The following is a 10000-nucleotide window of genomic DNA, read 5'->3' as shown; positions in this document are numbered from 1 at the left end:
CCTGGTATTCCCAGGCGGTCTCCCATCCAAGTACTAACCAGGCCCGCCCCTGCTTAGCTTCCGAGATCGGACGAGATCGGGCGTTTTCAGGGTAGTATGGCCGTAAGCTGCCACATCAACTGAAAAGATCCTATTTGAAGGCGACGCAGGCCAAACTAGACTCCAGCAAAAAGTGTCAAACAGCGCCCTCTGCTGTCAGGCAAGAGCAGAAACCATAAAAAGCTTACGGCACCTGGTATTCCCAGGCGGTCTCCCATCCAAGTACTAACCAGGCCCGCTCCTGCTTAGCTTCCGAGATCGGACGACATCGGGCGTTTTCAGGGTAGTATGGCCGTAAGCTGCCAGGACAACTGAAAAGATCCTATTTGAAGGCGACGCAGGCCAAACTAGACTCCAGCAAAAAGTGTCAAACAGCGCCCTCTGCTGTCAGGCAAGAGCAGAAACCATAAAAAGCTTACAGCACCTGGTATTCCCAGGCGGTCTCCCATCCAAGTACTAACCAGGCCCACCCCTGCTTAGCTTCCGAGATCGGACGAGATCGGGCGTTTTCAGGGTAGTATGGCCGTAAGCTGCCAGGTCAACTGAAAAGATCTTATTTGAAGGCGACGCAGGCCAAACTAGATCCAGCAAAAAGTGTCAAACAGCGCCCTCTGCTGTCAGGCTAGAGCAGAAACCACAAAAAGCTTACAGCACCTGGTATTCCCAGGCGGTCTCCCATCCAAGTACTAACCAGGCCCGCCCCTGCTTAGCTTCCGAGATCGGACGAGATCGGGCGTTTTCAGGGTAGTATGGCCGCAAGCTGCCAGGACAACTGAAAAGATCTTATTTGAAGGCGACGCAGGCCAAACTAGATCCAGCAAAAAGTGTCAAACAGCGCCCTCTGCTGTCAGGCTAGAGCAGAAACCATAAAAAGCTTACAGCACCTGGTATTCCCAGGCGGTCTCCCATCCAAGTACTAACCAGGCCCGCCCCTGCTTAGCTTCCGAGATCGGACGAGATCGGGCGTTTTCAGGGTAGTATGGCCGTAAGCTGCCAGGTCAACTGAAAAGATCCTATTTGAAGGTGACGCAGGCCAAACTAGACTACAGCAAAAAGTGTCAAACAGCGCCCTCTGCTGTCAGGCAAGAGCAGAAACCATAAAAAGCTTACAGCACCTGGTATTCACAGGCGGTCTCCCATCCAAGTACTAACCAGGCCCGCCCCTGCTTAGCTTCCGAGATCGGGCGTTTTCAGGATAGTATGGCCGTAAGCTGCCAGGACAACTGAAAAGATCCTATTTGAAGAAGACGCAGGCCAAACTAGACTCCAGCAAAAAGTGTCAAACAGCGCCCTCTGCTGTCAGGCAAGAGCAGAAACCATAAAAAGCTTACAGCACCTGGTAATCCCAGGCGGTCTCCCATCCAAGTACTAACCAGGACCGCCCCTGCTTAGCTTCCGAGATCGGACGAGATCGGGCGTTTTCAGGGTAGTATGGCCAAAAGCTGCCAAGGCAACTGAAAAGATCCTATTTGAAGGCGACGCAGGACAAACTAGACTCCAGCAAAACATGTCAAACAGCGCCCTCTGCTGTCAGGCAAGAGCAGAAACCATGAAAAGCTTACAGCACCTGGTATTCTCAGGCGGTCTCCCATCCAAGTACTAACCAGGCCTGCCCCTGCTTAGCTTCCGAGATCGGACGAGATCGGGCGTTTTCAGGGTAGTATGGCCGTAAGCTGCCAGGTCAACTGAAAAGATCCTATTTGAAGGTGACGCAGGCCAAACTAGACTACAGCAAAAAGTGTCAAACAGCGCCCTCTGCTGTCAGGCAAGAGCAGAAACCATAAAAAGCTTACAGCACCTGGTATTCACAGGCGGTCTCCCATCCAAGTACTAACCATGCCCGGCCCTGCTTAGCTTCCGAGATCGTACGAGATCGGGCGTTTTCAGGGTAGTATGGCCTAAGCTGCCAGGTCAACTGAAAAGATCCTATTTGAAGGTGACACAGGCCAAACTAGACTACAGCAAAAAGTGTCAAACAGCGCCCTCTGCTGTCAGGCAAGAGCAGAAACCATAAAAAGCTTACAGCACCTGGTATTCACAGGCGGTCTCCCATCCAAGTACTAACCAGGCCCGCCCCTGCTTAGCTTCCGAGATCGGGCGTTTTCAGGGTAGTATGGCCGTAAGCTGCCAGGACAACTGAAAAGATCCTATTTGAAGAAGACGCAGGCCAAACTAGACTCCAGCAAAAAGTGTCAAACAGCGCCCTCTGCTGTCAGGCAAGAGCAGAAACCATAAAAAGCTTACAGCACCTGGTAATCCCAGGCGGTCTCCCATCCAAGTACTAACCAGGACCGCCCCTGCTTAGCTTCCGAGATCGGACGAGATCGGGCGTTTTCAGGGTAGTATGGCCGTAAGCTGCCAGGTCAACTGAAAAGATCCTATTTGAAGGTGACGCAGGCCAAACTAGACTACAGCAAAAAGTGTCAAACAGCGCCCTCTGCTGTCAGGCAAGAGCAGAAACCATAAAAAGCTTACAGCACCTGGTATTCACAGGCGGTCTCCCATCCAAGTACTAACCAGGCCCGGCCCTGCTTAGCTTCCGAGATCGTACGAGATCGGGCGTTTTCAGGGTAGTATGGCCTAAGCTGCCAGGTCAACTGAAAAGATCCTATTTGAAGGTGACACAGGCCAAACTAGACTACAGCAAAAAGTGTCAAACAGCGCCCTCTGCTGTCAGGCAAGAGCAGAAACCATAAAAAGCTTACAGCACCTGGTATTCACAGGCGGTCTCCCATCCAAGTACAAACCAGGCCCGCCCCTGCTTAGCTTCCGAGATTGGGCGTTTTCAGGGTAGTATGGCAGAAAGCTGCCAGGACAACTGAAAAGATCTTATTTGAAGGCGACGCAGGCCAAACTAGATCAAGCAAAAAGTGTCAAACAGCGCCCTCTGCTGTCAGGCTAGAGCAGAAACCATAAAAAGCTTACAGCACCTGGTATTCCCAGGCGGTCTCCCATCCAAGTACTAACCAGGCCCGCCCCTGCTTAGCTTCCGAGATCGGGCGTTTTCAGGGTAGTATGGCCGTAATCTGCCAGGTCAACTGAAAAGATCCTATTTGAAGGTGACGCAGGCCAAACTAGACTCCAGCAAAACATGTCAAACAGCGCCCTCTGCTGTCAGGCAAGAGCAGAAACCATGAAAAGCTTACGGCACCTGGTATTCCCAGGCGGTCTCCCATCCAAGTACTAACCAGGCCCGCCCCTGCTTAGCTTCCGAGATCGGACGAGATCGGGCGTTTTCAGGGTAGTATGGCCGTAAGCTGCCACATCAACTGAAAAGATCCTATTTGAAGGCGACGCAGGCCAAACGAGACTCCAGCAAAAAGTGTCAAACAGCGCCCTCTGCTGTCAGGCAAGAGCAGAAACCATAAAAAGCTTACGGCACCTGGTATTCCCAGGCGGTCTCCCATCCAAGTACTAACCAGGCCCGCCCCTGCTTAGCTTCCGAGATCGGACGAGATCGGGCGTTTTTAGGGTAGTATGGCCGTAAGCTGCCAGGACAACTGAAAAGATCCTATTTGAAGGCGACGCAGGCCAAACTAGACTCCAGCAAAAAGTGTCAAACAGCGCCCTCTGCTGTCAGGCAAGAGCAGAAACCATAAAAAGCTTACAGCACCTGGTATTCCCAGGCGGTCTCCCATCCAAGTACTAACCAGGCCCGCCCCTGCTTAGCTTCCGAGATCGGACGAGATCGGGCGTTTTCAGGGTAGTATGGCCGCAAGCTGCCAGGTCAACTGAAAAGATCTTATTTGAAGGCGACGCAGGCCAAACTAGATCCAGCAAAAAGTGTCAAACAGCGCCCTCTGCTGTCAGGCTAGAGCAGAAACCACAAAAAGCTTACAGCACCTGGTATTCCCAGGCGGTCTCCCATCCAAGTACTAACCAGGCCCGCCCCTGCTTAGCTTCCGAGATCGGACGAGATCGGGCGTTTTCAGGGTAGTATGGCCGTAAGCTGCCAGGACAACTGAAAAGATCTTATTTGAAGGCGACGCAGGCCAAACTAGATCCAGCAAAAAGTGTCAAACAGCGCCCTCTGCTGTCAGGCTAGAGCAGAAACCATAAAAAGCTTACAGCACCTGGTATTCCCAGGCGGTCTCCCATCCAAGTACTAACCAGGCCCGCCCCTGCTTAGCTTCCGAGATCGGACGAGATCGGGCGTTTTCAGGGTAGTATGGCCGTAAGCTGCCAGGTCAACTGAAAAGATCCTATTTGAAGGTGACGCAGGCCAAACTAGACTACAGCAAAAAGTGTCAAACAGCGCCCTCTGCTGTCAGGCAAGAGCAGAAACCATAAAAAGCTTACAGCACCTGGTATTCACAGGCGGTCTCCCATCCAAGTACTAACCAGGCCCGCCCCTGCTTAGCTTCCGAGATCGGGCGTTTTCAGGATAGTATGGCCGTAACCTGCCAGGACAACTGAAAAGATCCTATTTGAAGAAGACGCAGGCCAAACTAGACTCCAGCAAAAAGTGTCAAACAGCGCCCTCTGCTGTCAGGCAAGAGCAGAAACCATAAAAAGCTTACAGCACCTGGTAATCCCAGGCGGTCTCCCATCCAAGTACTAACCAGGACCGCCCCTGCTTAGCTTCCGAGATCGGACGAGATCGGGCGTTTTCAGGGTAGTATGGCCAAAAGCTGCCAAGGCGACTGAAAAGATCCTATTTGAAGGCGACGCAGGACAAACTAGACTCCAGCAAAACATGTCAAACAGCGCCCTCTGCTGTCAGGCAAGAGCAGAAACCATGAAAAGCTTACAGCACCTGGTATTCCCAGGCGGTCTCCCATCCAAGTACTAACCAGGCCTGCCCCTGCTTAGCTTCCGAGATCGGACGAGATCGGGCGTTTTCAGGGTAGTATGGCCGTAAGCTGCCAGGTCAACTGAAAAGATCCTATTTGAAGGTGACGCAGGCCAAACTAGACTACAGCAAAAAGTGTCAAACAGCGCCCTCTGCTGTCAGGCAAGAGCAGAAACCATAAAAAGCTTACAGCACCTGGTATTCACAGGCGGTCTCCCATCCAAGTACTAACCAGGCCCGGCCCTGCTTAGCTTCCGAGATCGTACGAGATCGGGCGTTTTCAGGGTAGTATGGCCTAAGCTGCCAGGTCAACTGAAAAGATCCTATTTGAAGGTGACACAGGCCAAACTAGACTACAGCAAAAAGTGTCAAACAGCGCCCTCTGCTGTCAGGCAAGAGCAGAAACCATAAAAAGCTTACAGCACCTGGTATTCACAGGCGGTCTCCCATCCAAGTACTAACCAGGCCCGCCCCTGCTTAGCTTCCGAGATCGGGCGTTTTCAGGGTAGTATGGCCGTAAGCTGCCAGGACAACTGAAAAGATCTTATTTGAAGGCGACGCAGGCCAAACTAGATCAAGCAAAAAGTGTCAAACAGCGCCCTCTGCTGTCAGGCTAGAGCAGAAACCATAAAAAGCTTACAGCACCTGGTATTCCCAGGCGGTCTCCCATCCAAGTACTAACCAGGCCCGCCCCTGCTTAGCTTCCGAGATCGGACGAGATCGGGCGTTTTCAGGGTAGTATGGCCGTAAGCTGCCAGGTCAACTGAAAAGATCCTATTTGAAGGTGACGCAGGCCAAACTAGACTCCAGCAAAACATGTCAAACAGCGCCCTCTGCTGTCAGGCAAGAGCAGAAACCATGAAAAGCTTACGGCACCTGGTATTCCCAGGCGGTCTCCCATCCAAGTACTAACCAGGCCCGCCCCTGCTTAGCTTCCGAGATCGGACGAGATCGGGCGTTTTCAGGGTAGTATGGCCGTAAGCTGCCACATCAACTGAAAAGATCCTATTTGAAGGCGACGCAGGCCAAACTAGACTATAGCAAAAAGTGTCAAACAGCGCCCTCTGCTGTCAGGCAAGAGCAGAAACCATAAAAAGCTTACGGCACCTGGTATTCCCAGGCGGTCTCCCATCCAAGTACTAACCAGGCCCGCTCCTGCTTAGCTTCCGAGATCGGACGACATCGGGCGTTTTCAGGGTAGTATGGCCGTAAGCTGCCAGGACAACTGAAAAGATCCTATTTGAAGGCGACGCAGGCCAAACTAGATCCAGCAAAAAGTGTCAAACAGCGCCCTCTGCTGTCAGGCTAGAGCAGAAACCACAAAAAGCTTACAGCACCTGGTATTCCCAGGCGGTCTCCCATCCAAGTACTAACCAGGCCCGCCCCTGCTTAGCTTCCGAGATCGGACGAGATCGGGCGTTTTCAGGGTAGTATGGCCGTAAGCTGCCAGGACAACTGAAAAGATCTTATTTGAAGGCGACGCAGGCCAAACTAGATCCAGCAAAAAGTGTCAAACAGCGCCCTCTGCTGTCAGGCTAGAGCAGAAACCATAAAAAGCTTACAGCACCTGGTATTCCCAGGCGGTCTCCCATCCAAGTACTAACCAGGCCCGCCCCTGCTTAGCTTCCGAGATCGGACGAGATCGGGCGTTTTCAGGGTAGTATGGCCGTAAGCTGCCAGGTCAACTGAAAAGATCCTATTTGAAGGTGACGCAGGCCAAACTAGACTACAGCAAAAAGTGTCAAACAGCGCCCTCTGCTGTCAGGCAAGAGCAGAAACCATAAAAAGCTTACAGCACCTGGTATTCACAGGCGGTCTCCCATCCAAGTACTAACCAGGCCCGCCCCTGCTTAGCTTCCGAGATCGGGCGTTTTCAGGATAGTATGGCCGTAACCTGCCAGGACAACTGAAAAGATCCTATTTGAAGAAGACGCAGGCCAAACTAGACTCCAGCAAAAAGTGTCAAACAGCGCCCTCTGCTGTCAGGCAAGAGCAGAAACCATAAAAAGCTTACAGCACCTGGTAATCCCAGGCGGTCTCCCATCCAAGTACTAACCAGGACCGCCCCTGCTTAGCTTCCGAGATCGGACGAGATCGGGCGTTTTCAGGGTAGTATGGCCAAAAGCTGCCAAGGCGACTGAAAAGATCCTATTTGAAGGCGACGCAGGACAAACTAGACTCCAGCAAAACATGTCAAACAGCGCCCTCTGCTGTCAGGCAAGAGCAGAAACCATGAAAAGCTTACAGCACCTGGTATTCCCAGGCGGTCTCCCATCCAAGTACTAACCAGGCCTGCCCCTGCTTAGCTTCCGAGATCGGACGAGATCGGGCGTTTTCAGGGTAGTATGGCCGTAAGCTGCCAGGTCAACTGAAAAGATCCTATTTGAAGGTGACGCAGGCCAAACTAGACTACAGCAAAAAGTGTCAAACAGCGCCCTCTGCTGTCAGGCAAGAGCAGAAACCATAAAAAGCTTACAGCACCTGGTATTCACAGGCGGTCTCCCATCCAAGTACTAACCAGGCCCGGCCCTGCTTAGCTTCCGAGATCGTACGAGATCGGGCGTTTTCAGGGTAGTATGGCCTAAGCTGCCAGGTCAACTGAAAAGATCCTATTTGAAGGTGACACAGGCCAAACTAGACTACAGCAAAAAGTGTCAAACAGCGCCCTCTGCTGTCAGGCAAGAGCAGAAACCATAAAAAGCTTACAGCACCTGGTATTCACAGGCGGTCTCCCATCCAAGTACTAACCAGGCCCGCCCCTGCTTAGCTTCCGAGATCGGGCGTTTTCAGGGTAGTATGGCCGTAAGCTGCCAGGACAACTGAAAAGATCTTATTTGAAGGCGACGCAGGCCAAACTAGATCAAGCAAAAAGTGTCAAACAGCGCCCTCTGCTGTCAGGCTAGAGCAGAAACCATAAAAAGCTTACAGCACCTGGTATTCCCAGGCGGTCTCCCATCCAAGTACTAACCAGGCCCGCCCCTGCTTAGCTTCCGAGATCGGACGAGATCGGGCGTTTTCAGGGTAGTATAGCCGTAAGCTGCCAGGTCAACTGAAAAGATCCTATTTGAAGGTGACGCAGGCCAAACTAGACTCCAGCAAAACATGTCAAACAGCGCCCTCTGCTGTCAGGCAAGAGCAGAAACCATGAAAAGCTTACAGCACCTGGTATTCCCAGGCGGTCTCCCATCCAAGTACTAACCAGTCCCGCCCCTGCTTAGCTTCCGAGATCGGACGAGATCGGGCGTTTTCAGGGTAGTATGGCCGTAAGCTGCCAGGGCAACTGAAAAGATCCTATTTGAAGAAGACGCAGGCCAAACTAGACTCCAGCAAAAAGTGTCAAACAGCGCCCTCTGCTGTCAGGCAAGAGCAGAAACCATGAAAAGCTTACAGCACCTGGTATTCCCAGGCGGTCTCCCATCCAAGTACTAACCAGGCCCGCCCCTGCTTAGCTTCCGAGATCGGACGAGATCAGGCGTTTTCAGGGTGGTATGGCCGTAAGCTGCCAGGACAACTGAAAAGATCTTATTTGAAGGCGACGCAGGCCAATTTAGATCCAGCAAAAAGTGTCAAACAGCGCCCTCTGCTGTCAGGCTAGAGCAGAAACCATAAAAAGCTTACAGCACCTGGTATTCCCAGGCGGTCTCCCATCCAAGTACTAACCAGGCCCTCCCCTGCTTAGCTTCCGAGATCAGGCGTTTTCAGGGTAGTGTGGCCGTAAGCTGCCAGGGCAACTGTAAAGATCCTATTTGAAGGCGACGCAGGCCAAACTAGACTACAGCAAAAAGTGTCAAACAGCGCCCTCTGCTGTCAGGCAAGAGCAGAAACCATAAAAAGCTTACAGCACCTGGTATTCACAGGCGGTCTCCCATCCAAGTACTAACCAGGCCCGGCCCTGCTTAGCTTCCGAGATCGTACGAGATCGGGCGTTTTCAGGGTAGTATGGCCTAAGCTGCCAGGTCAACTGAAAAGATCCTATTTGAAGGTGACACAGGCCAAACTAGACTACAGCAAAAAGTGTCAAACAGCGCCCTCTGCTGTCAGGCAAGAGCAGAAACCATAAAAAGCTTGCAGCACCTGGTATTCACAGGCGGTCTCCCATCCAAGTACAAACCAGGCCCGCCCCTGCTTAGCTTCCAAGATTGGGCGTTTTCAGGGTAGTATGGCCGAAAGCTGCCAGGACAACTGAAAAGATCTTATTTGAAGGCGACGCAGGCCAAACTAGATCAAGCAAAAAGTGTCAAACAGCGCCCTCTGCTGTCAGGCTAGAGCAGAAACCATAAAAAGCTTACAGCACCTGGTATTCCCAGTCGGTCTCCCATCCAAGTACTAATCAGGCCCGCCCCTGCTTAGCTTCCGAGATCGGACGAGATCGGGCGTTTTCAGGGTAGTATGGCCGTAAGCTGCCAGGTCAACTGAAAAGATCCTATTTGAAGGTGACGCAGGCCAAACTAGACTCCAGCAAAACATGTCAAACAGCGCCCTCTGCTGTCAGGCAAGAGCAGAAACCATGAAAAGCTTACGGCACCTGGTATTCCCAGGCGGTCTCCCATCCAAGTACTAACCAGGCCCGCCCCTGCTTAGCTTCCGAGATCGGACGAGATCGGGCGTTTTCAGGGTAGTATGGCCGTAAGCTGCCACATCAACTGAAAAGATCCTATTTGAAGGCGACGCAGGCCAAACTAGACTATAGCAAAAAGTGTCAAACAGCGCCCTCTGCTGTCAGGCAAGAGCAGAAACCATAAAAAGCTTACGGCACCTGGTATTCCCAGGCGGTCTCCCATCCAAGTACTAACCAGGCCCGCTCCTGCTTAGCTTCCGAGATCGGACGACATCGGGCGTTTTCAGGGTAGTATGGCCGTAAGCTGCCAGGACAACTGAAAAGATCCTATTTGAAGGCGACGCAGGCCAAACTAGATCCAGCAAAAAGTGTCAAACAGCGCCCTCTGCTGTCAGGCTAGAGCAGAAACCACAAAAAGCTTACAGCACCTGGTATTCCCAGGCGGTCTCCCATCCAAGTACTAACCAGGCCCGCCCCTGCTTAGCTTCCGAGATCGGACGAGATCGGGCGTTTTCAGGGTAGTATGGCCGTAAGTTGCCAGGACAACTGAAAAGATCTTATTTGAAGGCGACGCAGGCCAAACTAGATCCAGCAAAAAGTGTCAAACAGCG

General features: G+C 52.2%; 33 non-coding genes and 11 pseudogenes across 33 annotated transcripts in view; all 44 read right to left on the bottom strand.

Moving 5' to 3' along the window:
- The window catches only part of LOC131117842 (5S ribosomal RNA), a 119-nt gene extending 11 nt beyond the window's left edge, over window positions 1-108 (bottom strand). The window contains exon 1 of the ribosomal RNA XR_009125047.1: window positions 1-108. This exon is cut by the window's left edge and continues 11 nt beyond it. This is a non-coding gene — a ribosomal RNA (5S ribosomal RNA).
- Window positions 109-220: 112 nt separating this feature from the next.
- On the bottom strand, window positions 221-339 carry LOC131118487 (5S ribosomal RNA). Its single transcript, XR_009125667.1, has one exon. It is a non-coding gene; the product is annotated as a 5S ribosomal RNA (ribosomal RNA).
- A 112-nt stretch (window positions 340-451) lies between these two features.
- LOC131115850 (5S ribosomal RNA) lies at window positions 452-570 on the bottom strand. Its single transcript, XR_009123119.1, has one exon. It is a non-coding gene; the product is annotated as a 5S ribosomal RNA (ribosomal RNA).
- Window positions 571-681: 111 nt separating this feature from the next.
- Window positions 682-800, bottom strand: LOC131115571 (5S ribosomal RNA). The gene has a single exon (XR_009122849.1). It is a non-coding gene; the product is annotated as a 5S ribosomal RNA (ribosomal RNA).
- A 111-nt stretch (window positions 801-911) lies between these two features.
- Window positions 912-1030, bottom strand: LOC131114930 (5S ribosomal RNA). The gene has a single exon (XR_009122226.1). It is a non-coding gene; the product is annotated as a 5S ribosomal RNA (ribosomal RNA).
- A 112-nt stretch (window positions 1031-1142) lies between these two features.
- Window positions 1143-1251, bottom strand: LOC131112917 (5S ribosomal RNA; annotated as a pseudogene).
- A 112-nt stretch (window positions 1252-1363) lies between these two features.
- Window positions 1364-1482, bottom strand: LOC131118973 (5S ribosomal RNA). Its single transcript, XR_009126112.1, has one exon. It is a non-coding gene; the product is annotated as a 5S ribosomal RNA (ribosomal RNA).
- A 112-nt stretch (window positions 1483-1594) lies between these two features.
- LOC131118602 (5S ribosomal RNA) lies at window positions 1595-1713 on the bottom strand. Its single transcript, XR_009125763.1, has one exon. It is a non-coding gene; the product is annotated as a 5S ribosomal RNA (ribosomal RNA).
- Window positions 1714-1825: 112 nt separating this feature from the next.
- Window positions 1826-1943, bottom strand: LOC131112159 (5S ribosomal RNA; annotated as a pseudogene).
- A 112-nt stretch (window positions 1944-2055) lies between these two features.
- On the bottom strand, window positions 2056-2164 carry LOC131112323 (5S ribosomal RNA; annotated as a pseudogene).
- Window positions 2165-2276: 112 nt separating this feature from the next.
- Window positions 2277-2395, bottom strand: LOC131118286 (5S ribosomal RNA). The gene has a single exon (XR_009125451.1). It is a non-coding gene; the product is annotated as a 5S ribosomal RNA (ribosomal RNA).
- Window positions 2396-2507: 112 nt separating this feature from the next.
- Window positions 2508-2625, bottom strand: LOC131119184 (5S ribosomal RNA). Its single transcript, XR_009126311.1, has one exon. It is a non-coding gene; the product is annotated as a 5S ribosomal RNA (ribosomal RNA).
- A 112-nt stretch (window positions 2626-2737) lies between these two features.
- Window positions 2738-2846, bottom strand: LOC131114238 (5S ribosomal RNA; annotated as a pseudogene).
- A 111-nt stretch (window positions 2847-2957) lies between these two features.
- Window positions 2958-3066, bottom strand: LOC131112633 (5S ribosomal RNA; annotated as a pseudogene).
- Window positions 3067-3178: 112 nt separating this feature from the next.
- On the bottom strand, window positions 3179-3297 carry LOC131117830 (5S ribosomal RNA). The gene has a single exon (XR_009125036.1). It is a non-coding gene; the product is annotated as a 5S ribosomal RNA (ribosomal RNA).
- Window positions 3298-3409: 112 nt separating this feature from the next.
- On the bottom strand, window positions 3410-3528 carry LOC131116029 (5S ribosomal RNA). The gene has a single exon (XR_009123293.1). It is a non-coding gene; the product is annotated as a 5S ribosomal RNA (ribosomal RNA).
- A 112-nt stretch (window positions 3529-3640) lies between these two features.
- On the bottom strand, window positions 3641-3759 carry LOC131115570 (5S ribosomal RNA). The gene has a single exon (XR_009122848.1). It is a non-coding gene; the product is annotated as a 5S ribosomal RNA (ribosomal RNA).
- Window positions 3760-3870: 111 nt separating this feature from the next.
- On the bottom strand, window positions 3871-3989 carry LOC131114929 (5S ribosomal RNA). The gene has a single exon (XR_009122225.1). It is a non-coding gene; the product is annotated as a 5S ribosomal RNA (ribosomal RNA).
- Window positions 3990-4100: 111 nt separating this feature from the next.
- Window positions 4101-4219, bottom strand: LOC131114928 (5S ribosomal RNA). The gene has a single exon (XR_009122224.1). It is a non-coding gene; the product is annotated as a 5S ribosomal RNA (ribosomal RNA).
- Window positions 4220-4331: 112 nt separating this feature from the next.
- LOC131113861 (5S ribosomal RNA) lies at window positions 4332-4440 on the bottom strand (annotated as a pseudogene).
- Window positions 4441-4552: 112 nt separating this feature from the next.
- Window positions 4553-4671, bottom strand: LOC131118972 (5S ribosomal RNA). The gene has a single exon (XR_009126111.1). It is a non-coding gene; the product is annotated as a 5S ribosomal RNA (ribosomal RNA).
- A 112-nt stretch (window positions 4672-4783) lies between these two features.
- LOC131115237 (5S ribosomal RNA) lies at window positions 4784-4902 on the bottom strand. Its single transcript, XR_009122521.1, has one exon. It is a non-coding gene; the product is annotated as a 5S ribosomal RNA (ribosomal RNA).
- Window positions 4903-5014: 112 nt separating this feature from the next.
- On the bottom strand, window positions 5015-5132 carry LOC131119183 (5S ribosomal RNA). Its single transcript, XR_009126310.1, has one exon. It is a non-coding gene; the product is annotated as a 5S ribosomal RNA (ribosomal RNA).
- A 112-nt stretch (window positions 5133-5244) lies between these two features.
- On the bottom strand, window positions 5245-5353 carry LOC131112322 (5S ribosomal RNA; annotated as a pseudogene).
- Window positions 5354-5464: 111 nt separating this feature from the next.
- Window positions 5465-5583, bottom strand: LOC131114927 (5S ribosomal RNA). Its single transcript, XR_009122223.1, has one exon. It is a non-coding gene; the product is annotated as a 5S ribosomal RNA (ribosomal RNA).
- Window positions 5584-5695: 112 nt separating this feature from the next.
- Window positions 5696-5814, bottom strand: LOC131117819 (5S ribosomal RNA). Its single transcript, XR_009125025.1, has one exon. It is a non-coding gene; the product is annotated as a 5S ribosomal RNA (ribosomal RNA).
- A 112-nt stretch (window positions 5815-5926) lies between these two features.
- LOC131118486 (5S ribosomal RNA) lies at window positions 5927-6045 on the bottom strand. Its single transcript, XR_009125666.1, has one exon. It is a non-coding gene; the product is annotated as a 5S ribosomal RNA (ribosomal RNA).
- A 111-nt stretch (window positions 6046-6156) lies between these two features.
- On the bottom strand, window positions 6157-6275 carry LOC131114926 (5S ribosomal RNA). Its single transcript, XR_009122222.1, has one exon. It is a non-coding gene; the product is annotated as a 5S ribosomal RNA (ribosomal RNA).
- A 111-nt stretch (window positions 6276-6386) lies between these two features.
- LOC131114925 (5S ribosomal RNA) lies at window positions 6387-6505 on the bottom strand. The gene has a single exon (XR_009122221.1). It is a non-coding gene; the product is annotated as a 5S ribosomal RNA (ribosomal RNA).
- A 112-nt stretch (window positions 6506-6617) lies between these two features.
- Window positions 6618-6726, bottom strand: LOC131113860 (5S ribosomal RNA; annotated as a pseudogene).
- A 112-nt stretch (window positions 6727-6838) lies between these two features.
- Window positions 6839-6957, bottom strand: LOC131118971 (5S ribosomal RNA). The gene has a single exon (XR_009126110.1). It is a non-coding gene; the product is annotated as a 5S ribosomal RNA (ribosomal RNA).
- Window positions 6958-7069: 112 nt separating this feature from the next.
- LOC131115225 (5S ribosomal RNA) lies at window positions 7070-7188 on the bottom strand. Its single transcript, XR_009122510.1, has one exon. It is a non-coding gene; the product is annotated as a 5S ribosomal RNA (ribosomal RNA).
- Window positions 7189-7300: 112 nt separating this feature from the next.
- On the bottom strand, window positions 7301-7418 carry LOC131119182 (5S ribosomal RNA). Its single transcript, XR_009126309.1, has one exon. It is a non-coding gene; the product is annotated as a 5S ribosomal RNA (ribosomal RNA).
- Window positions 7419-7530: 112 nt separating this feature from the next.
- On the bottom strand, window positions 7531-7639 carry LOC131112320 (5S ribosomal RNA; annotated as a pseudogene).
- Window positions 7640-7750: 111 nt separating this feature from the next.
- On the bottom strand, window positions 7751-7869 carry LOC131115530 (5S ribosomal RNA). Its single transcript, XR_009122809.1, has one exon. It is a non-coding gene; the product is annotated as a 5S ribosomal RNA (ribosomal RNA).
- Window positions 7870-7981: 112 nt separating this feature from the next.
- Window positions 7982-8100, bottom strand: LOC131117205 (5S ribosomal RNA). Its single transcript, XR_009124430.1, has one exon. It is a non-coding gene; the product is annotated as a 5S ribosomal RNA (ribosomal RNA).
- A 112-nt stretch (window positions 8101-8212) lies between these two features.
- LOC131113885 (5S ribosomal RNA) lies at window positions 8213-8331 on the bottom strand. Its single transcript, XR_009121544.1, has one exon. It is a non-coding gene; the product is annotated as a 5S ribosomal RNA (ribosomal RNA).
- A 111-nt stretch (window positions 8332-8442) lies between these two features.
- On the bottom strand, window positions 8443-8551 carry LOC131112847 (5S ribosomal RNA; annotated as a pseudogene).
- Window positions 8552-8663: 112 nt separating this feature from the next.
- LOC131119181 (5S ribosomal RNA) lies at window positions 8664-8781 on the bottom strand. Its single transcript, XR_009126308.1, has one exon. It is a non-coding gene; the product is annotated as a 5S ribosomal RNA (ribosomal RNA).
- A 112-nt stretch (window positions 8782-8893) lies between these two features.
- Window positions 8894-9002, bottom strand: LOC131114013 (5S ribosomal RNA; annotated as a pseudogene).
- Window positions 9003-9113: 111 nt separating this feature from the next.
- LOC131116150 (5S ribosomal RNA) lies at window positions 9114-9232 on the bottom strand. Its single transcript, XR_009123410.1, has one exon. It is a non-coding gene; the product is annotated as a 5S ribosomal RNA (ribosomal RNA).
- Window positions 9233-9344: 112 nt separating this feature from the next.
- Window positions 9345-9463, bottom strand: LOC131117808 (5S ribosomal RNA). The gene has a single exon (XR_009125014.1). It is a non-coding gene; the product is annotated as a 5S ribosomal RNA (ribosomal RNA).
- A 112-nt stretch (window positions 9464-9575) lies between these two features.
- LOC131118484 (5S ribosomal RNA) lies at window positions 9576-9694 on the bottom strand. Its single transcript, XR_009125664.1, has one exon. It is a non-coding gene; the product is annotated as a 5S ribosomal RNA (ribosomal RNA).
- A 111-nt stretch (window positions 9695-9805) lies between these two features.
- LOC131115888 (5S ribosomal RNA) lies at window positions 9806-9924 on the bottom strand. The gene has a single exon (XR_009123156.1). It is a non-coding gene; the product is annotated as a 5S ribosomal RNA (ribosomal RNA).
- Window positions 9925-10000: the final 76 nt, after the last annotated feature.

The sequence above is a fragment of the Doryrhamphus excisus genome, unplaced genomic scaffold (assembly GCF_030265055.1).
Source record: "Doryrhamphus excisus isolate RoL2022-K1 unplaced genomic scaffold, RoL_Dexc_1.0 HiC_scaffold_25, whole genome shotgun sequence".
Lineage (NCBI taxonomy): Eukaryota > Metazoa > Chordata > Actinopteri > Syngnathiformes > Syngnathidae > Doryrhamphus > Doryrhamphus excisus.
Note: the sequence above shows the minus strand (reverse complement) of the source record. Positions and strands in the feature narration are given on the sequence as shown.